The sequence below is a fragment of the Maniola hyperantus genome, chromosome 17 (genome assembly GCF_902806685.2).
Source record: "Maniola hyperantus chromosome 17, iAphHyp1.2, whole genome shotgun sequence".
Taxonomy (NCBI): Eukaryota; Metazoa; Arthropoda; class Insecta; order Lepidoptera; family Nymphalidae; genus Maniola; species Maniola hyperantus.
In genome coordinates, this window is record NC_048552.1 from 4,487,453 (window position 1) to 4,510,875 (window position 23,423).

A 23,423-nucleotide genomic window follows, 5' to 3' on the forward strand; every position below is an offset into this window, starting at 1 on the left:
TTAAAAGTTATTAATATTAAACCTTTAAAATATTAAGTAGGTAGGTACCTACTAGATGATAAGTCTTCGTCAGTTGATTTAAGGTTTAAAAAATCCCGTGGAAACTCTTTGACTTTCCGGGATAAAAGTAGCCTTTTCGTCTCCCGGGTGCAAGCTATCTCTGCGCCAAATAGACGATATTTTTGATGACTGTTCACGTTGATATAGTGTTTTTTTCATAAAAAGTAGAAAAGTATTCGTGACGAGCCGTGATAAATAGTAGGAGACAGATAGACAGACATACTTTCGCATTTATAATATTCATCAATATCATCATCATCGTCATCTGTCATCGTCCACAGCTGGACATAGGTCTCTACACTCTCTTGTTGGGACATCCACACGCCACGGTCCTGAATTCAGCGGTTCCTATGTATACCTACCTACCTACCTAATACATATTAGTATGGATTATCTCTTAGTAGGAATACCTACTTGGGTAAGGATTGTAATTTAAAAAAAAATCTAGGCAGCAAATCTACACATTGGTTAGGTACACTAAGTATTTACAAAATTGATACCGTTTTAGATACTTACTTACTAAGTTTTCTATCAAAACTTGTCTTTCCGCAAACTGATGGAAAATATCCTTGACGCAGGTATTTACTAAAATCCATATTAATACTTAATGATAGTGTAGTAGGTATTTCCTAATTTTTGATAAAAGTTAGGTAAATATATATTTAAAACTAGTATTTTGCTCTGTGCTCAAGAATATATAATAAACCACAGAATATATAATAATACTATCGTACTGACACTCTATATTTACGTCTCTCACACCAACAAATCTGCATTATTGACTGGACTCTAGTCTCTACCTCAGATAGAGATAGTAAAATAAACAAAAAAATAAGCTTAGTAATGGGTACCTATAGGACAGGTATTATAGTCAGGTGTACTTAGTTGAACACTACATTTTCTTATGTCTGGTAGGTATATATTATATAATATTACATTTTTATTTTATTTTATTCAGATACAAGTTAGCCCTTGACTGCAATCTCACCTGGTGGTAAGTGACGATGCAGTCTAAGATGATAGCGGGCTAACCTGGAAGGGGTATGGCAGTTTTTATTAAACCCATACCCCTTTGGTTTCTACACGGCATCGTACCGGAACGCTAAATCGCTTGGCGGCACGGCTTTGCCGGTAGGGTGGTAACTAGCCACGGCCGAAGCCTCCCACCAGAAACGTAAGTATCTATTATGTTCTTTTCGTGAATATTACTATCTTCTTTTTGTACCTGTTCTACTCCCTTTACAACCTCTCGCACTGCCAAGGGTCATTGGTAGAGATCTCTCATAGAGATAAGTGCTTCCCTGTCTCCTTTTACTCTCTTTTTCTCTTTACTGTAAATGTTTTTACAAAAAATAAAAATAAGTAACCTTTACGGTGGCGGTATGTGTTTGTGGAGATAATTCATCATCATTATAGGTCAGTCTGCCGACTTGCTACAGGATGTGTAGGTCGCTATTATTTTGTCAACCACTTTTGTAGTTTGTACTGGCACTGCCCTCTGTTATAGTGCACGACGACGCGCGACGCACGTTCCCTCTAAAACGTTTCACTCTAAGCCATTTATTTACTTGAATAATACCTACTTATATAACATTATATTTAAACCTATGTATATAACGTATAACGAATTTGTACGTATTTAGAAAGTTATAGTAAACATTCGTGTAAAGTGCTTAAAAGTCGACAACGTTTGAGGAATGAGAAAAATCGTAGTGGTTGCAAGAATTCGAGACCTATACACGAGCTATGCCTTCGTTGTGACACTGAGGAATGGTGACATATTCGTAAGTATGTTTTTTACAATCTATCTTTTGTTTCGTATCAAATTATCACGTGTAAATAGAACCTTGCACGTGTTTTTTATAGTGTATGATAAATTTTATCAATGCTTTGTTTTTAAAACTTGAAACTAATGTTTTGTGCCAGGAAAAGCGCTTCTTTGTATTTTTAAAACATAATGTAAGACTAAGTATAGTTACACAAACCATTGAAATACTTAGGTACCTATTTAATAATTATTAATCGAAATTATGTTTAGGCTCTATATTTACCCAGTGTAAAGAAAATGAACGCACACATTTTCCTGAAAATATAGACAAAGATAGTAGGTATAGGATTAAGTTGCTAGGCAATTTATTTTCACGTTGGTCTATTGCTACGAATAACATTGTTATTCCTAGGTCTATTGTGAATTTGTCAGCATGAACTCTTTATGCAAATGAAGAATGGATGAGTTTCTATATCTAGATATAGATCTAGAGTGCAGACTGCGGTCCAAAAATAGGGTATAGGTACTATACGTACAGACTACAGTACCTATTTTTCGCTTAACAGTAAAAATACTACTAAGCACCACATAATAAGACAGTTACTACTGTGTAGGTATATTGATTCGGAAACGTAGTATCTATTTATTGAGTTTTTGGCATAATAGGACTGGTTGGTAGGTACGTAATAATAGCAGGGCGGTAGAGATTTTCTACGGAAAACTTTAGGAGAGCGTAGGGCGCGCAGTTTTAAGAATGTTCTTTCGCCTTGGGAAGTAATTTAACTAATTTTACCCAATTTCTGCGAATATCACCTAGCCTTAAAAGAAAAACTTCTCGACGCTGAAAACGCGCCGTTATTTTTCGCACAAGCTGGGCTTCGCAGCGTTCGCGCCCCAGGCTGTGCAGTGTACCTATGTAGATCAACAATACCCTACCTATGTAGACCCACCTATGTACACAGACAGACAAATAAATATGTTTCACACAAGTTAAGTTACAACCTTATTATTATCAATATATTATCTTTTACTCTATTGCCCACTATTCACCACAGTTAGCAAGAAAGCCCGTGAACACCGCATGAACGGCGCGGACCATCCACACCACCACCACATGAGAAAAGACTTAAAGAGATTGACTCATGTGCCACCACACTGTTATTTCGCACCACGAATCACTTGCGAGCGAAGAACTGGCTGAAGACTATCATGAATATAGGTGCGTACACCTATCGTCTAATTTCATTATTATTCGGATTCATAAAATTAATTCTTTCTCAACACTTCATCACGATCAGCCCATCGCCGGCTTACAATTGAGAACGGGTCTCTTCCCAGAATGAGAAAGGTTTGGGCCATAGCCTGCCACGCTGGCCCATTGCTGATTGACAGACAGAGATTCAGATTTTCCTTTTTAATGATTTTTTCATTAAGTTTGCAGATCTAATCTACACTAATGATTTAAAAAGTTATAATATTAAACTAGCTTGTGCTCGCGACTTTGTCCGCGTGGAGTACACAAATTTCAAACCCTTATTTCACCCCCTTAGGGGTTGAATTTTCAAAAATCCTTTTTTAGCGGTTGCCTACGTCATAATAGCTATCTGCATGCCAAATTTCAATCCGATCCGACCAGTAGTTTGAGCTGTGCGTTGATAGATCTGTCAGTCAGTCACCTTTTCCTTTTATATAGGTTATCAAACGCGCTCGTTCGTCGGTCATTTGGCGGTCAGGTGTTTGGGTGGCCTTACTATTAAATCTGCATTTTACGAGCAATCATATTATGTGAACAACATAGTACGTACATACCATTAAATTGTGATACATCATAGTGCCTCTGAGGCTCCGTCATGCCACACGAGAGTCGGGTGTGTGTCGCCATTTATTAAGGCCGAAAATCAGGATTCCGAGCCGGAAAAACTACATAGTGCACCAAAGTAGTTAGTTATGTAGTAGGTACTATATTTATTACGATACTACATAATATGTCTTATGAATCTGGATAAATCATCATCATCATCATCATCATCATCACTATCAACCGATAGACGTCCACTGCTGGACGTCTATCTCGGCATTCCCCTTTCACGATTCTAGGTCAACAGGAAGTACCCTATAGGTTTTCTTGACAGACACGACAGACATACAGACGGACAGACGGACACACAGCCAGACAACGAAGTGATCCTATAAGGGTACATTATTTATTTCCTTTTAAGGCGCGTAACCCTAAAAAGGTGATATAGCTGCACCATTGTTAGGTACAATGGTGCAGCTATATATATATATATAATATATATATATATATATATATATATATATATATATATATATATATATATATATATATATATACCTAAATCTAATGTTTATGCTCAGAATCGAATTCCACATTGTTACATTACATGTTGTCAGTCATTACAGGTCAGTAATTATATGCACCTTCATTTCAACGGGCTCGAAACATTCCATTGGACTTTTAAGTGGAATTCCGTGCGCGTTTTCCGCTAGGGAAAAGCTATATTTGTCTCTTGCTTATCAAAACGATTGTCAACCTTATGGCCGAGACTGGCGATGGCCGAAATCGGTACCGCCAACCGGAACACTTTATATGTCGTTATTGATAAATTGCCGCCGCGTCAATTCTGCCCCAGCTCCGTGCAGCCCCGATGGACGTAAAACATCTCAATTTCAATGTGACATTGTCACTTTAGATCGAGTGTGAAATAGCTCCTCTGAAGAGGGTCAAGTTAATGGAAACTTTGCGTAGGTAGGTAATCTGACATTTAGTATGGGTGGAAAATACGGACGCAAAGTTTTCTGTTCGTTGCACTGAAAGCGCTAGGGAACGCGCTATGTGCTTCTAGTATAGTCTATCTGAACTTCTAGATAGGTAGATATTGACTGCTTCGCAATCATCAATTAATACCAGACCTAACCTAAATCGCTCCAACTGCGACGAGCAATTTTACAATAATTGATCGTTTGTGGAATATTCACCAGACAAGACACGATTTCCTCAAAACATTGGCTACTAGGCGATCATATTATAAGCAAAGTAGATAATAATCTATACTACAGATAGGTATTAGTATATGCACAAAATGTTTACAAACATGAAACAGCACATCAAACAAGTTCACTCATACACCCAACATGCAACCAACACACCCCTTTATAATCAATACAGTGACGTCCGAAATTGAAAACAACTGGTATCAGGACATAATAAGCATCGAGGTGGTTCCACAAACCGCCACTATTCTGACAGGGCTGTGCCGAGATCTATTTCTAGGCACCTAATTAAATATGTCTTTTTTAGCAATGGGTTCCCAAAGAGTCACACCCAATCGTGTCACACTGTGACTCGTTGGGAATCCATCGAAAAAAATCCCATCGAGTCACACGCAAGCTACAGTGTGACTCGTTGGGAATTACAACTATCCATAGCAGATTTTTTTTGCGTGATAGGCTTACGCTTGATGACAATCATACTTTAAAAGTATTGATGAGGTCTAGGTTAGAGCGCGCTTGCCTATAAGATGCCTATTACTCTTACTTTGAAAGTATTTAGGTTATACTTAGCAGGAAACACGGACGCCGCGCCGGACGGGCATTGCACACCTTACCAGTTTGCAGTTTCGTGCAAGTACATTGGATGTCGACCACGTAGGAATGCAAACGTCCATGGTTTCTCGCTGTTTTGTGGTAGAATTGGTAAAGGAGGAGCAAGGCTTTAAAATTCCTGAGCAAACTCTCCAAAATACCTATACCTATCCGATAAAAGACCGATAAGCAGGCGATCAGGCAGACTGCTGAGACTGCAGCGCAGCTACAGAAAATTGTGGGGGAAACTTAACGAAAGCCACTAAGACCCGGCTTGTCAGAGCGCTTGTGTTGTGTTTCCCATATACCTCTACGCTTCGAAGACGCGGTGGACCTTGCGACAAAGAAACAAAGCATAGACGATCTCGAGATGTGGGGCTGGTGGCTGGAGAAAAATGTGGAGAATATCTTGGACCAAACTTCAGACCAATAAGTCCATTCTCGAAGAACTCAGCATCAAGCAACATCCATCCTCTACTGTACGGATTAGCATTTTCACTTTCTTTGATCACATATCTAGACGCGATGATGTCTCCATTGAACGAGTAGTAGTTCAAGAAAGAGTAGAGGTCACTAAAGCACATGGTAGATCATCCATAATATGGACAGACCAAGCAATGGACGCCCCCTTACATAAGTGCACACAAAACACGGAAGGCAGCCATCAGTATATGGATAGTAATTAAACTGCAGTGACGACCGCCACCGCTCTCATCGAGAAGAAGAATTTAAAACTTGGGTTTTTCTTAAATTTTGAGTCTAGGTATAAAACTCGGACAAAATACTTAGCTATGTGTCAAGTTAAAATTAGATTTGAGAAATTATTGATTCACGTAACACGTTAAAATTAGACTTGATAAATTAATACGATAAGTTTAGCTAGCATACTGCATACATTAATCAGTACCCTTATTATAAATGCGAAAGTGTGTTTGTTTGTTGGTTTGTCCTTCAATCACGTCGCAACGGTGCAACGGATTGACGTGATTTTTTGCATGGGTATGGATAAAGACCTGGAGTTTGACAAAGGCTACTTTTTATCCCGGAAAATCAAAGAGTTCCCGCGGGATTTTTAAAAAACCTAATTCCACGCGGATGAAGTCGCGGGCGTCAGCTAGTATTCAGATTCAAGATTTCCAGCTTAAGTTTGTCGTAATCGTTGAACTTCTTACATGTATGGTGCATGTTCGTGTTCCTGTTTCTTTTTATGTTTTCTAAGTACTTAATAGGTATTAGGTATAATCTATGGAAGTTTTATCCAAAATTTTAAAATGTAAGAGTAGGTAGCTTAGGTAGGTATTACACTGCATTTATATACCTACAATTGACATGAAAGCAATTTCTTTCATTCTGGAAAACCAACCCAGGGTATTCGCAGAGTCCGTACAAATTCAAAACATGGAGTACCAGGAATTTATGAATAGCAAAGATCTTCAACCCGTCGTATTGATAAACCCTCACCCCACAAAGCTATGCGCAACAGACATTGCGCAGAAAAGTTGCCCCTTCCCATTCCATTCTTTATTTAAAACCAACCAGTTAGGGAGTTCAATTCAACATCAAAACATGAAGTACTAGGCGATCACGAATAGCAAGGAAGCTATATTTTGCACGGTGCACCCCTACTCTGGCTTCAACCCGCGACCCCACAAAGCTGCGCAGTAAACGGTGCGCAGAGTTGCTGCATTCTCTCGACAAAATCGCCATTCACCACCCATCTTTGTCTCTACCATACTGCAGTCTGCAACATGCAAGTAATTACAGTAAATTATTACAGTAAAGTATGCTCAAAAGTAAAATATTATGTATGTTCAGTGTTCACTGTCCAGAGCAAAGTTAGCGCTCACGTAAAAACCTGTACGTTCGGAATATGGAGTGTAGAAGCAGACCATCAATCGGAAGTGCGTTCATTAATGTAGGCCAGCTCGTTAACATTTACGTACTCGCAACTCACGATTGTAATCTCTGTTAAATTGAATACTCACTTACCTATTACAGTTCGCTATGCTTTTTCGTGTATTTTTAATCTCAGTCAGAAGTTTTAGTAATAGGTACCTACCTATTTAAAATATAGGGTAGATTCCTCCATGGTTGAGGAGCTGGCGAACAAAATAGTGTAATTAGTTAATTACCTACAGTACCCGGCCGAAAGTAATGTACATTTAGAAGGAGATAGCAGATTTGTAGAGCGTTGTCCCTGTCATTGAGACCGACAAAACGTCATATAGGTATGAGTGACAGAGACAACGCTATACAAAGCCGAAATGTCATACTAAGGGCCGATGTACATTACTTTCTGCCGCGTACTGTACCTACACTAAGAGCGTTTGTGCAATCACCTGTGAAATCACGGATTCCGTAAAAATACGAATTGAATGAGTACTGTCTGTCCCAAGAAACCTACAGGGTACTTCCCGTTGACCTAGAATCATGAAATTTGGCAGGTAGGTAGATCTTATAGCTGACATTTGGGGAAAAATCTGAAAACCGTGAATTTAGGCTTACATCACACAAAAAAAATTAAATTGTGGTCATGAACTAATAATTAGTATTTTCAATTTTTGAAGTAAGATAACTATATCAAGTGGGGTATCATATGAAAGGTCTTCACCTGTGCATTCTAAAACAGATTTTTAATAATTTTTATGTATTATAGTTTTTGAATTATCCTGCAAAATGTCGAAAAAATACGACTGTAGTACGGAACCCTCATTGCGCTAGCCTGACTCGCACTTGGGCGGTTTTTTTCATATCTCTAATACATTTTAATTAGCTTAAAGAGTTTACACATCTTAAGATCTTTAGACATAATTATTTTATTTGCATTGCATTATTTGTATCTATCTATAAATAATTAGTTCTTATCATTTGTTGCTGAAATAATCAGTAGTACTTACGAATTTATTTTTCATGTATTTTTAACCGACTTCAAAAAAAGGAGGAGGTTCTCAATTCGTCGGAATCTTTTTTATTTAGCAGTTTATTATGCTTACGAATGGTTTATTAAAGTTTTGCATACGTAATGTCCTAATACATCTAAGCTTGGCGCTAAGGCTTTCGTAAGAGGCTAACGTAAGCAATTAAATAATTAATTTTGCAAAAAGATTTTCTTTTTTACGGTCAATTAGATTTTAGAGGATCAATTAATATTTTCCCTAAAATCAGTACCCTTATTACAAATGCGAAAGTGTGTTTGTTTGTTTGTTGGTTTGTTGCAACGGATTTTTGCATAGATAAAGACCTGAAGAGTGACATACGCTACTTGCTACGTGGCTGCCATTTTAGTGACGTCAGCACTAGACTGAAGTTTTGAGCTGATGGTATATTTTTACTTAAATATACGTCAAATGACGTCAAAATGACGTCATTTCGATGCTAATGAGACATGGTTCCAGCGCAATAGCAATTTGCCGGACTTATATTATAAATGCGAAAGTGTGTCTGTCTGTCTGTCTGCTAGCTTTTCAAGGCCCAACAACAATTTGGATGAAATTTGGTACAAAGGTAGCTTACATTCCGGGGATGCTCATAGGCTACTTTTTATCCCGGAAAAGCATAGGGTTCCCATGGGATTTAAAAAACCTTAATCCACGTGGACGAAGTAGCGGGCATCATCTAGTATTTTATAATTATGATTTAAAAAACTTCGTACATATTATACATAATATTAGTATACAAAAATATAAGTATATCTGCTCTATCAAGTTATGTACAGTACAAGTTCCGATTGGCAGCTGACAGCCCTTACATTTCCCCGGAAAAAGACGACCATGCGACAAGCGACAACTGAAATCCATACCTATTCAAATATTGTTTACGGGTTTTAGGTGCGTAATATTTTCTGTGAAAACATGTCTTTTATAAATATCTAAGTAAATAAAAACAAATCGCCGAAATGTATAACTTTTTCAAACGTCTGCACCACATTGGATTTTTTTTGTGTTTGTAATTGTAAGGGCAAGGTTTGTATGAAAGAAATTTTTTGGAAAATCAACGGGAAATATTTATAGGTGTACCTAATATAAACACAAAAACATAAACGTATCTGCTTTTTCACTTATCTATCACGTTATGTACAGTACAAGTTCCGATTGAGTGTTGACACCCCTTACATTTCCCCGGAAAAGGACGTTCGAAATCTTCGAATGCGACATCTGAAATCCATATTCAAATATTGTTTACGTGTTTTTGCGTAGTATTTGCTAAGCGATTGTCTCTGTTGACTCGTCGAGGCCTGCCGATACATATATAGGTTCTTACGGAGAGAAGCCTCCCGCACTCCTTTGAGAGTGTTGCCATACGCGACGTCTTAGTACATAATATCTAGTGTTAAGTTCATCCACACCCCACGTTTTTAGTTCATAGCTACATTAGTGGCTGAACATTCATACAAGAAAATCCATCGGAAGAGATACATCAGGCCGTTCGGTAAGTAGTTCATGATAATTAAACCTTGCAGGCTATTATCACAGATGCTATTGACGCAACTGTCGGTCGTAGCGGTCAACTGTAAAATACAGTCCATTTATTTTAATTCCTAATTTTCCAAGGGTCATTTTACTTGTTTTTCCTTACTTGGAGTATGGTTTATAATGACGTATTGTAGTCGGTATTTGTTTGTTTGGTTTAAATGTTTATTGCACACACTAATAGGATTTACAGAAAATTAAGTACCTATACAAACATACACAGCAAGTAAAGGCAGTCTTATCACCCATGGTGATTTCTCCAAAACAACAGGTATTTGATTAATTTAATTTTATAACAAAATTATGTAACCTTAAACAATTGATACTGGCAATATTATATTGGTATTTATTAATTATATTTAGATATTCTTGACAAATGAAAGTTTATGTTACACGCAAAGAATTTGGATGTAGACACGATAAATCTTCAAAGACAAAGTTTCGATCACATTTGCCCGTGCAGACTAAATTACAGTGAGATACGTACTCATACTCCAACGCACTTGTCACGTTTTCTAACTTAACATAGGTGTGTCGCCTACAAAAATTATAATGCGTTTAAGAGCACTATTCCAATCTCGCCCGGCCACGCGTGTACGAATTTTTAATGTTTTTTTTCTTATTACTGAGGGTCAATGATCTACTCAACTGTACTACGATCTACTTAGTTAAATTTTTGACTAATTAGGTACTTAGAAGTTTTATTTTAACTCGCAATGAAGGTGCGATCGCACATTGGCGATTATTTTGATAGATTTTTTTAAAAATAATATTTCATTATTTTCATATGCAATTTTCCCTTCAGAAAATATCTAATGTGTAAATACAATTTTTTTTGTTGAAATCGTAATGATGTGGTTCTAGATGTGACATCTCGTAACTTCAATAATTAGTCCATTTTATGTTTTGAAACAAAAATGTCCACATCGTAATTTTCCATTGCTAAGAGACGTCATTAACAGTCAGTTTTTTTCAGCTTTTCTTCGCAAATTAAGCGTGACTAAGATGCTACGACTTGTTATTTATCTCAATTTTAATATTGTAAAAATCAGTAATTCTGGACTAGGCCTCTTAATGAATGTTGTACAAATTAACATCCCATTATATAATTTTACGTAGTGTTTGCATAGTAAATTTACTCAGCGATACCACTGTTGACTCTGTCGGTTCGGTAGTATCCTTCGGTGCGAGATAGATAGATAGACTGACGTGTGATTACTTGATACCGTCAAATGTGACAAATATGAACAATGATAAAGTAAACGGCTTCTTACTGTGTTAAGGCTGCAACAAACAACGAGCGACGGAAACTACACGGCAGGACGCGCGCGTACAGTGATCGCGAAACAATTAGTCTAATCTGAAGTTGCAATAGGTATGTGCAGGTCTTAGACTAAGGGTTAGCCCGATTTATACATAAGCCCAAGACTGAGATCTGCTTTTGTTCATAGCACACTCATACGGTCTCGTGTCGGCTGACGTTCGGGCTAGGTATTTGTTTTGGCCGCACATTTTCCTCCTTCTTTCGTTTCTTTTTTCTAAAAAGAATATTAGCCATGTTAATCATGACTAATATAATTTCCCTTTCCCTCTAACTAAGCGTAAAGCTTGTGCTAGGAGTAGGTACGAAAAAAGGAACCGCCGACATTTTGGATTTCAATCCGTTCCTTAGCCGTTGAGCTATTGAGGCTGAAGGCGTGTACCTACGATTTGAAATATCAGGCATGCATGAAGTACGTCACACTCACACAGTAGCGCGTGACGATGACGGCGCGGCGGCTCAAACACGCGCTTCGCTGTGTGAGCGCCTTTATACAGTTTCTTCCATTAAAATGTACTAGTTGATGCCCGCGACTGCGTTCGCGTGGATTTAGGTTTTGTAAAAAATCCCGTGGAAACTCTTTGAATTTCTAGGATAAAAAGTAGCCTAAGTCTGCACTCTCCAGGTATTTAAAAATGCAAAAAATCACGTCGATCCTTTGCTTCATTCGACGTGATTGAAGGACAACAAACAACAAACCATCAAAAAAATCCTATATTTTGTAAAAGTTCACGAAATATTGCAAATAAAACATCTGACTGAGGCTAGAGGTCAACGAACGTTGCGTAAGTAGGCCACTTGGAGTCAATGCCGCGTCGTAGGTGGGGCATTGACCCGTTTCCATTCCCCATTGAATCACTAAAACTACAAAATGGGGCAAATTATGGGTATTGGATTGTGTTTTTACACCATATTGTATATTAGTTTCTAGAACGTGTAGGTATACAAAAGTTCACCCAGTTTGATTGTTATTAATATTTAAATGAGAACCAAACTACGTTCGTATGGAGAGCGCAGGGAAGCGCGCCACGGAAACAATATATGTACCTAATATTATCATACCTAGTAACGATTTCGTCATAGTCATATATTATCACGGTAGTCACGGTAGGTTTAATAATTAAAGCTGGTTTAAGAGCTATAATAAACGAAAAAAATTGTATTTGCACACTATTTTTTTAAGGATTTTATTGCACGGATTTAAATTATCTAAGTACATGTTATTATGAGAGAGCTATGCTTGGAGTTTCTCTACGTGATCAAATCAGAAATGAGGAGATCCGTAAGAGAACTAGAGTAACCGACATAGATCTACGGGTTGCGAAGCTGAAGTGGCAATGGGCAGGGCACATAGTTCGTAAAACCGATAGACGTTGGGGTCCCAAGGTGCTGGAATGTTGACCTCGCACCGGAAGACGCAGTGTTGGTAGACCCCCCACTAGGTAGAAGGACGACATCGGACGAGTCGCAGGGAGCCGCTGGATTCAGGCGGCGCAAGATCGTGGCGTGTGGAAGTCCCTACAAGAGACCTATGTCCAGCAGTGGACGTCTATCGGTTGATGATGATAATGATGACACGTTATTATACAAACTTCCTTACTTTGTTGACACATCGACCCAAAGAAAATCATACCACTTATGGACGGCTCACATCAAATCGAGCCAGGCCCAAGCCGAGGAAAACACACTGAACGCGCGCGTACTTATGTACGATTTGTAACACAGTATCAAGATTGCTCGGAATCTTTCTCGAGGCTTGGAGTCCACGTAATGATACATTCATCTAAGAGTCTTCCACACTTGTGCTATTATATTTTTTCAAATATTAGGTATTTATTGTCAGAATAAAGGACATTGTCCATGGAGGTTACCCCTTTGTCTTCACGTGATCTGATGGTTATCTACTTATTCGATAAAATTTTAAACAAATCAAAAATACTTGTTATACTTTAAGTAAGTAATATGTTTGACATTTAATTATTTAATTTTGGAGAACGATGTATTCGGTAAGTTTATACTTAATAGTATATTATTAAAATCGTACGTGTAAATTTAATATCACAAAATAATACATTCGCCATAATAAATAACGTCAAGAATAATTTAATGTCAGATTAAGGAAAAGATTGGTCTTTGAATTAATGGATTCCACGGATTATAATAATGTTTTTGAGGCATTAATAATTGTTTGTTAATGATGAGAGAGGGGGGGGGGGGCATCCCGTTACATTCAAAAAGTTGCGACTTCAAACAAGTCATTATAGTCTTATATGTATATTGTATATGCCTAAGGAGTAGGTTTATCAAATGCAGTGACCTGTAGGGCGATTGTCTAAAACCTGCATTAATCATTATTACAATCTCAATTGTTCTGATTGGCTGAATGTGTGCGATTCTTGTTGCAACAATGCATTGTGGCCAATAGTGAGCGAGCATTAACCAATCAGAGATAATTGCGATCGTGACATTGTAGCTGTCAAACAACCGCGGTAGGGCCACTGGTTACAGTTGCTTTGATGGAGTTTTCAGGAGTTTGTTTTCGTGTTTAACACGTTAGAGACAGAGTAAGTAAATTAATTTGGCTTTGAAATCAATCTATTTTCATCTACTCTAAGCGGCAGGTACCTAATCATTGATTAATTAGGTATTATGCGTACAAAAAGACTTCTCATGCGCCATTTTAAATTTCATCTATAACTTAATATTATATTTTATTATTACTATACATTCAACTCAGATTATATTTATTTTGTCCACGTGATTTATCGTTTCCTTATTGTCTAGAATTATGGTTGTTTAATAACTTAACACGTTCACCCAGATCTATTTACTTTAAAATAAGTATTAATTTACCTATGTTTTTAAAATAATATTTTTTTTACTTTACATTATTATGTATCTAACGATTATGCCTGTTCGTCCTTACTTACTTGCTTGGTATTTAGAATAGGTACCTTGTACCTACATTTATTATGGTTTTTCTGTTACCGTAATTCGTAAAACTTTAATTCACTGTTAAGTATGTTTTTATAAAAAGTCAGTTTTAAAAATTCGCGCTTGGCCGTTTTTCTTTAAAAGTTTAAATATTCTGGTCCTACAAAAATCAAATTCAAGCAGATACGTACGTGCGTTTCCTTTTCCCTGCGAGTTCGCACGTATCAGATACTATCATAACTTAATGTAAGTAGATATATTATGTTATATGTAAGTAGATATTAGTAGGTCACAGTCATACGGACAATCAAATACGATTATAACATTGCGGTAAGTGGGTATCTATCTATCCATATTGATTTTTTAATCACGTGTAAATACCAAACCATAGCAGTAGCACTACCATTGCAAGGACAAATATGTATCTTGTCCGGATTTTAGTGGCAAGTAACATATTAAGAGGGATATGATAGACAATTAATTTGCGTGGTAAACTCGTATTTTAAGATTCTACAGAATGCGTGCGAATGTAGGCATCTTTTAGTCGTTTTAAGTAGGTTGTCTCAATCAATCAATCAATCATTTTGCCTGTTTGCGTCCACTGCTGGAGTAGGTTGTGTAGATAGAGGTAATGAAGAGGTAGAATGCTATGCAAAAGTTTAGATTGTTGCTTTGATATGCTTCATCAAGTCACTGTGTCAATGTGAATCGACCCTAAAGTCGGAAACGAACTATGGAATGTGTCCGAAAACCGCGGCGTAATACACATTTCTATCCCATTTTGACTAAACGAATCTTCTTCCTTCTTCTCTATATATAAAAATGAATCGCTGAATGTGTTGCTGATAGCAAATCTCGAGAACAGCTGAATCGATTTCGCTAATTCTTTTTTATAATATTCCTTGAAGTACGAGGATGGTTCTTACGGAGAGAAAAATTTAAAGTATTAAAAAAAAAACGACTGAGGCGGTACGAAGTTCGCCGAGTCAGCTAGTATAATATTATAAATATGAAAGTGTGGATGTTTGGGTGTTTGTTACTCAATCACGCGAAAACTACCGGACGGATTTGGATGAAATTTGTAACAAAGATAATTTATACCCTGGATTAACAAAGGCTACTTTTTATCCCGGAAAATCAAAGAGTTCCCGCGGGATTTAAAAAAATGTAAATCCACGGGGACGAAGTCGCGGGCATCAGCTAGTAATAATATACCTAAGCTGTGTTTGGGCAATAATAATAATATAAGCTGTGCTGTGGTTTTCATCAGTGGGGGCCGTGCAATAGGTATTAGTAGCTAACCTAAAGTGTGCCGCGCCTAACTAGGTACTTTTATTTTTATTTAATAAAAAAATATTACTTAAGTAAATATTTTAACATTAAATTAACACTAATTTGCGATGTGAAAACAAAACCATAGAATTTAACAATATTGCTATGTGTAGTGTGTACTGTGAACCTTACTTACAGTGCAGGGAGGTATTTATATAATTTAAATTAATTATTATTTGCGTTATAATTTTGTAGCCACCGCATAACACTTTGTTCATACAAAGTACCTATATAATATTCGTTTAATAAGTATACATTTATGGTTTAATATAACTGCTCATAATTTAATTATTATTAAAAACTTCACGTGTTAGCTACTTATATATGATAATGTTTTATGGTAATATTAAATAAATTAACTAGATAGGGACTTATTCTTAAAACTGGTTAGCTTGGTAATTTATGTGGTCTTACAATGCAATTTTTTTGCATATTAATTAAATATGCAAATTAGGTACGTAGCTAGGTAGTAATATAATGATAAATAGTAATAGCAACGTCAGCGCAGGGAAAATCTTAATAAACAAAAAATAATCAGATCCTGATTTCTTACTCCTTTGATAGAAATAGAACGATTTATTCAAATAAACTTTTACAAGTGCTTTAGATTCGTAAAAGTACCTAATGGTTGTTTATTTCGATTATTTCAGGTTACGCACTTTGCACTCATACTGCAGTTCTGAATCATCCACCACGAATAATATTATAATAATAATTATTAGGTGATAATGAATGTAGGTACACGCGTGCAAAACCAGTTGTCACATAGGTATAGCTACGACAGGTCGAGATGGCAATCGGGGTATGAAGAGGGCGGATGCCCTGCACATCCGCACGTCACCCGCGCTCGCCCACACCAGGTTAGCGCGGCGGCTGTTTGGGTGTGCGGGGCTTTTCCTCTCCTATTGCCATTTCGACCTGTCGTGTACTATACCTACCTATAAGACAACTTGTTTTGATAGTAGGTATACGTTGTCCTTTTTATGAATGCACTTGATTTGACATCAGCCTTTACCTTGATGGACCGGTCTCTACGGGCACTCTACGTCGAAGCATGTGATCTAGATACTTTACTTATCGAAAATGAAAAAAAAATCAGTCAAGTGCGAGTCGGACTCGCACATAAAGGGTTCCGTACCATCGTACGAGAAATAACGCTTTATAATGTCAGAGATCTCGCACCAGAAAATGAAGCATTGGCTAACCTTCTACTAGGACCTAGGACCTAGGTGGACAGAAGATATCAAACGAGGCTCAATTCGCAAAGCGCCGCTGGATTCAAGCGTTGCAAGGCCGTGAAGTGTGGAAATCGCGATGGTCCCTAGTACCAACCTAGTACCTATTATGGGTCTTCAACAAGTCTTGATCACAGCATTCAAATAGCATTAGGTACATGATGTTACATGACGTCAATTTCAGTCATTCAGACTTCGGTGTTGTTTTGATAAGAAAGTCATTGTTCTTAATTTCAAAACGTATGTCGACAATACGTTAGACTGATTACTGATATCGTTATTTATACCTTCTGCATGAACTCAACAGACCAAGCGCACGCTTAACTAAATAAAGACAATAAATATTTAAGTAATTCGGCGTGTAATTACAGCTCTATTCATACAGAATTCAGGTTTTTAAAACAAAAGGGTTGACGGCTGATGGCTCAATAAAAATTAATTATACTTAGGTTTTGAGTAAAGTACCTACTCTACTAGTATGCATCACTTACCTACCTGTTTCGTTTATTTGATCAACTGTTTTTATGCAGCATTAAAAATAATATTACTTATTCTTTTTATTTAAACACGCTGCATAATTGAGGCTAGCGGACCCTATTCCGACGAACTTCCGAAAAATCTGTGCATCAGCTTTCTTGGTCCAAGGGTCTGAGCTGAGCGTTGATGAGTCAGTCAGTGAATCAGGACTTTTACGAATTAAACAAAAAAAATATTTTCCCGCAGAAATTACTCAACTTTTAGGGTTCCGTACCTCAAAAGGAAAAACGGAACCGTTATAGGATCACTTTGTTGTCTGTATGTCTGTTAAGAAACCTATAGGGTACTTCCCGTTGACCTAGAATCATGAAATTTGGCAGGTAGGTAAGTCTTATAGGTTCATGTGCATCAAGGCACATCCGTTCTACTCGTGTGATCAAGGCATACAGCATAATACTGAGCTGGGACCCTTTTTCAAGTTGTGCCACACATGACAGTTTGTTCCGGCGCTTCTTTTGCTTAAAGAACGTTGAGCTCAATGCTCAGGTGGAAGAAGTGTCGGAGTAACCAGCCAGTTTGTAAAATAAACGTCTTTTCTTTCTTTATAGCAAACGTAAGGGGGAACATCCGAAAATCATGAACTTGTGGTTACATCACAAAAAAAATTTAAAATGTGTTCATGAACAAATAATTAGTACATAATTTCAACTTTCAAAGTAAGAGGGTTTTTCCGTACTGCGAGTCGTTAATAATTATCTAATTATGCTAAAAATAAATAAAAATCATAATTTTCTTAAATTATTCTCTTTGCCCCATAAACTACCGTTATACAAAAAAATAACATAATTTTATTACTACAGTCCAAGGTACTATTCTAAGAATTGACTCTGATGATTGAATAAATCAGGCCTGGTCTGGTGGCAGGCTTTAAAGTTTGATTGCACTAAGTATAGTAATCAGCATACCGGGATAGCGCCCCGCCTTGGGGTAGGTTATAATCTTACATTTATTCTAGTTATAATGCTGCATCGAAATCGATTGTCATTTTTTTATTCAGATACAAAATGACTGCAATCTCACCTGGGTCGTAAGTAATGATGCATCATGCAGTCTAAGATCGAAGCGGGCTAACGGAAGGGGTATGGCAGTTTTTATTAAACCCATATTATGCCTTTTCGTTTATACACATTGACATGAGTTTAATAAAACTGCCCTGTCCTATCCAGTTTTACCTACTTTTTTCTTAGAAGGCTGCTTTGTTACTTACCGTAGGTATATACCATAAGCAGGATATTTAGGTATTTCCTGTCCACACAACCCTTATTTAATCAACTTAATGTAATTATTATAAAAGGGATTTAAGTTTGCTAGAGCAAGGAACCTTTACTACTTACATAGGTATACCTTTTATCAAAAACCTTGTCCTTAACATTAATTATCATCTTTGATCATTAAAAAAACATACAAATATTAAAGCCTATTTGCTTTATATGACCTTTTAATCACATGATTTGAGATACTCAATACCTACCGTTGTTTTGTGACAATAGATATTTTGTTGATGGTTAGTTAATTAGACATAGCTTACAAAATATCATACAAATGACGCTTCCGTGTTGATGAAACTAAGTAACTGAACGGCATAAGCACAGAAAATATAATAGGCATAAGCTTTAATACTTTTAACACGAGTTAATTGATAGAAACAATACCATCGAGCCTCCAAGGTGGGGCGAATAGTACGTTTATAGTAGCTAAGAAAAGCGCGCGTGCCTCTAGATCACATACACGCGCGCACTCCCGAAGTTAACACGCTTTGTAAAGAATCTTATATTTTTTTAACTCGAAACCAATGTTTACATTTTAAAAACCTCTAACAAAGTAAGTTTAAAGCACCTTATGCGGATTCTACGGAGTCGCAGTGACGTGAAATGTTCAACCTCAGTGTTATTTGACGGCAGGCTCTTTGTTTATGTGATTTTCAGAACAATTTTCGCTGAAAGAACTTTATGAGATTATGCTTTTTTGGGAACTGTGTGCTAATTGTCGTTTTTACCACTGTACTCTGCTTACTTGGTAAGACTTTTATTCTATTTTATAAACTAACTAAAAATAAGTTACTAATTTTTAACATGTGTAGTGGTGTCTTGCTAGTTACCATCCTACTCCATGCCGCCCTGCGATTTAGCGTTTCGGGTGGTTTCGGTACGATGCCGCGTAGGTGTAAACCGAGGGATATGGGTTTTTTGACTGCCATAAACTGCCAATACTGCCATACCATACTTACCCCTTCCAAGTTAGCCCGCAACAAAAAGCGAACATAACAATACTTTTTCCTTTTCTGCTTTCACTAGGTTATCATCATGAGGAATAGTAACATCAACAATAATAATCTACTATTATTTACCTCTATATCTAGATATAAATTGTACATTATATCAATAACTCAATCGGAAACACACAAGAAAAACCAAATGCATCTGGTAGTTGATAAGTCAAATTGCAATTTGATTTTGCAAATTTTAGAATTCTCTGTGTTCATTTGTAACTTGGTATTTTTTTCGGAAAAAAATATTAGGCAATTTAATCATCTATACTAACATTATAAGGAGGTAAAGTTTGTAAGTTTGTTAGTAGAGATATCTGGAACTACTGGACCGATTTTGAAAATTCTTGCAGTAGTAGAAAGCTACATTATTCCTGAGTGAAATAGGCTATTTTATTTCCAAAAAATAGAGATCCGTATGGAAATTGTAATAAGCTACCAGCACGAAGCCGGAGGGGGTCGCTAGTGATTAATATTCCCCTTTTCGCCTAACTAAGCTTTGTCAGGAGTCAATATGACAGTATTGCAAGGGATGGGAACTGGGCATTGACCATAGAGTTAAAAATGGCTTTCACCTTTTGGTGTTCAGTCCCCTCTTTGAGCGTTGATCTTGAGGTATTGAAAAAATAGGACAATATTTTAAATTAAACATTTATAGGCAGAAGATAAGTTAATTAGTTTGCACTCATTTGTTTTGTAATAACAGAACTTTTTGTACAGTTAGGTTATTTTAAGACAATGACAGTGTTTTCCACACGGTCGGTAATTAATTCACATTTGTATGTATTTATAAGGTTAAGTGAAGATTAAGTTATTAAAATTTAATTTTCGCCTGACTCAGGATAAAGACACGTAATATCTGTTTATTAATAGCTTTAATATAAATATTTAAAAGGAAAAGCTGACTGACTGACTGACTGATCTATGAATGCACAGTTTCAACTATCTACTGGACGAATTGGGCTGAAATTTGGCTTACAGAAAGAAAGAATCTTTGAAGATTCAACCCCTAAGGTGGTAAAATAGGGGTTTGAAATTTGTGTAGTTAATATAGGTACATAATATTTTTATAATGAAATAAAAAAACACTAATTCAATGTTTGAATTTAATGTTTATTAATAAGCTTATGTCCACGGCCTAATCTGAATTATACAAATTTCAAACCCCAATTTTATCCGCTTAGGGGTTGAATTTTCAAAATCCTTTCTTAGTGGATGTCTACGTTATGATAGCTATCTTTTCCGTCTAGTAGTTTGAGCTGTGCGTACTATCTCTCTAGTCTGCTTTTGCTTTTATATATTTAGATTATTTTTATATTTCATTGTTGAAAATATATTAACAAAAATATACACACTCAAAAGCACTTAATTCTACTAGCAGTTTATTTGAATAACAACACTATGAACTGGTTTACTATAGTATAGTAGTTAATATGATAAGAGTTAGTTAAAATACGCAGTCTATTAAGTTCATGTAAGACAGGTTTTCATTTGAAGTTTCCGTCTGGCGAATAATATGTAAGTAGTACATGAAAAAGATATTTTTTGCGCATTTTAGTTCGAGATTAAACTATAAACATGATTCGTATGGGAATTTTTTGATGATGCCGGCGACTTCGTCAATGTGAGTTAAGGTTTTTTTTAAACCCCGTAAAAACTTTTTATTTTCGGGAATAAAATAAATAAAATAAAAAAAAAATCTTTTTTATTCGAATAAACTTTTACAAGTACTTACGAATAGTCAGATGCATCTACCACTGGTTCGGAATGCCTTTCCTACCAAGAAGAACCAGCAAGAAATAGAAAGGGCAAGAAAAAAATAAAACGAAGCCTACGTTCGTTCCAGGGATGTAAGATAATTCTGTACGAAATTTCATCAAAATCGACTGAATGGATGGACCGTAAAAACGTAGCAGACATACAGACACACTTTCACATTGACAAATATTAGTAAGATGGATATGGAAGTATGAGTAAAAGCGCCTCTGTTAAAATTAGTACATATAGTAATATTGAGTAGTGACTACCGCCGCCGCCAGGTCGGTGATAAACTTCTAGATCTAAACAGTAGATAGTTCACTTTTAAATAAGCTATTTTCTCATACGATAAGAAGCAAAGACGATCCCGGGATCGGGATTATGTGTGGTATCGTGGGTTAACCAATATCATAATAAGTATGTATTCCGGAATTTAATGAACTTTATGAGTTTTCCAGGTATTTTTAATAGATTTCATACATAGATATAATAATTATATATCATATAAATAATTCATACAGAAACTTGAAAGTAATTAGGTTCCTTTAAAAATCGCTTTCCAGTCAAAATAGGATCGCTACATTTCGTTTGGTATGTAGGTAGGTACAGTACCTACCTAATAACGTTCGTTATCAACTAACGAACGGATTCGTAGGAAGTCTAAAAACTACCTAGGTATTTTTTGTAGATTAACTAAAGTAAGGTGCAGCTGAATTTGTTAGTAGTGAAAATAAAAAACTAAATTAGCCTATTGTATAGGTACTTTTTATGTCGCTGTAAAGTATTTGAAGTAAAAAATTATAATAAACAAATCACTGCCTAAAAACGTTTATTGGATCGAAGGTTTTCCTCGTACTTATAAATTTAGATAGGTATGTAAATATATGTGTCTAAGTAGATAAGTGATAAGATACAAAACAGTGTTTAAACGTCCATGCCTTCCTACTGTTATTATTTAAGAAAAACTAAATAGCATAGCTCAATACCTTGATGCTCCCGGCTCCCTGTTTTTAAGTTCGTTCGAAATACGAGCTGTTAAAGAAACTTAGTGTTACAACACTGCTAAGTAATATCCGTACAACATCAATCATCTCAAGTAAACAATTTATCTATTTCTATTTAGCTTAGATTAATTAAACTTAGATCGATCACGAATGATTAGAATATATAGAAAAATACAGAAGAGGAATATAATACAAATCTTATTGGACCCTATTGGCCTGGCGCATGGCGATCGCAAGAGGTCTGGATGGAATGATGCTCGTTCCTTGAGAGATATCTCCCGGTAGCTTATTTGGGATGCAACCTATGCATCCCACGTTCAAGTAACTTCCTCTATGGCTGGTGCGGCAGTCACCAGACCCAAACGAGCGAACATTTTTGTGCCTCTTGACCTTTTGAAAGAATGTTCTCGGACAGAAATAGTTTGGCCATCCCAAGGGGCAATGCTGCTAGCGCATTAGGCACTATGACATTTAAGAGCGAACATCAGAGTCTTCAAACCTTCTCTAAGAAAAGGGAAACATTGATTTAAGTACCTAATCAATGTCTCTTACCCATTTTTAGGGTTGTCTCATCATCATCATGATCAACCCATCACCGACTCACTACAGAGCACGGGTCTCCTCTCAGAGAAAAAAGTTTTGGCCATAGTCTACCACGCTGGCCATGTGCGAATTTGTAGACTTTACACACCTTTGAGAATGTTCACGATGTTTTCCTTCACCGTTAAAGCAAATGATATTTAATTAGTAATTACGAAAAGTTAAAGGTGCGTGCCCGGGATCGAACCACCGACCTCCGACCAGAAGGCGGCCGTCCTAACCACTAGGCTATCACAGCTATATAGCTAGGGTTGTCTATCTGGCTGTAATTTAATCACTTTGGAAGTCTAACTGATTTTTCAAGAAGCGTTCATCTTGCAAGCTCTTGATTCCTTTCCTACGTCACTACGAAAAATACGCCAAAACCAGCAGGCATTGTGATGCACACACGTTACGCTTCGCGTGGTACATTCGCCACGATTATTCAACATTAATTAACAATAGACTTGCCAATAAGTAAGTAGGTATACGGTAAAAATACTGAAAAATTTCCGAACTTTTATTTACCTCTATCTAGTTAGGACCTACTTTTT

The 23,423-nt window shown here is 36.6% G+C and overlaps 1 protein-coding gene across 4 annotated transcripts in view; it reads left to right on the forward strand.

Moving 5' to 3' along the window:
• Nucleotides 1–1,620: 1,620 nt before the first annotated feature.
• Nucleotides 1,621–23,423, forward strand: part of LOC117989905 (synaptic vesicle glycoprotein 2C-like) — a 51,273-nt gene continuing 29,470 nt past the window's right edge. Inside the window, exons 1-2 of one of the 4 annotated variants that reach the window (XM_069504235.1) lie at nt 19,004–19,083; nt 19,188–19,278. The gene's annotated coding sequence lies outside the window, so the exon portion shown is untranslated. Of the gene's footprint in view, nt 1,845–9,701; nt 9,863–18,977; nt 19,279–23,423 lie in introns of those variants that run through there. The other 3 variants (XM_069504236.1, XM_034977300.2, XM_034977301.2) reach the window with 3 other exon arrangements.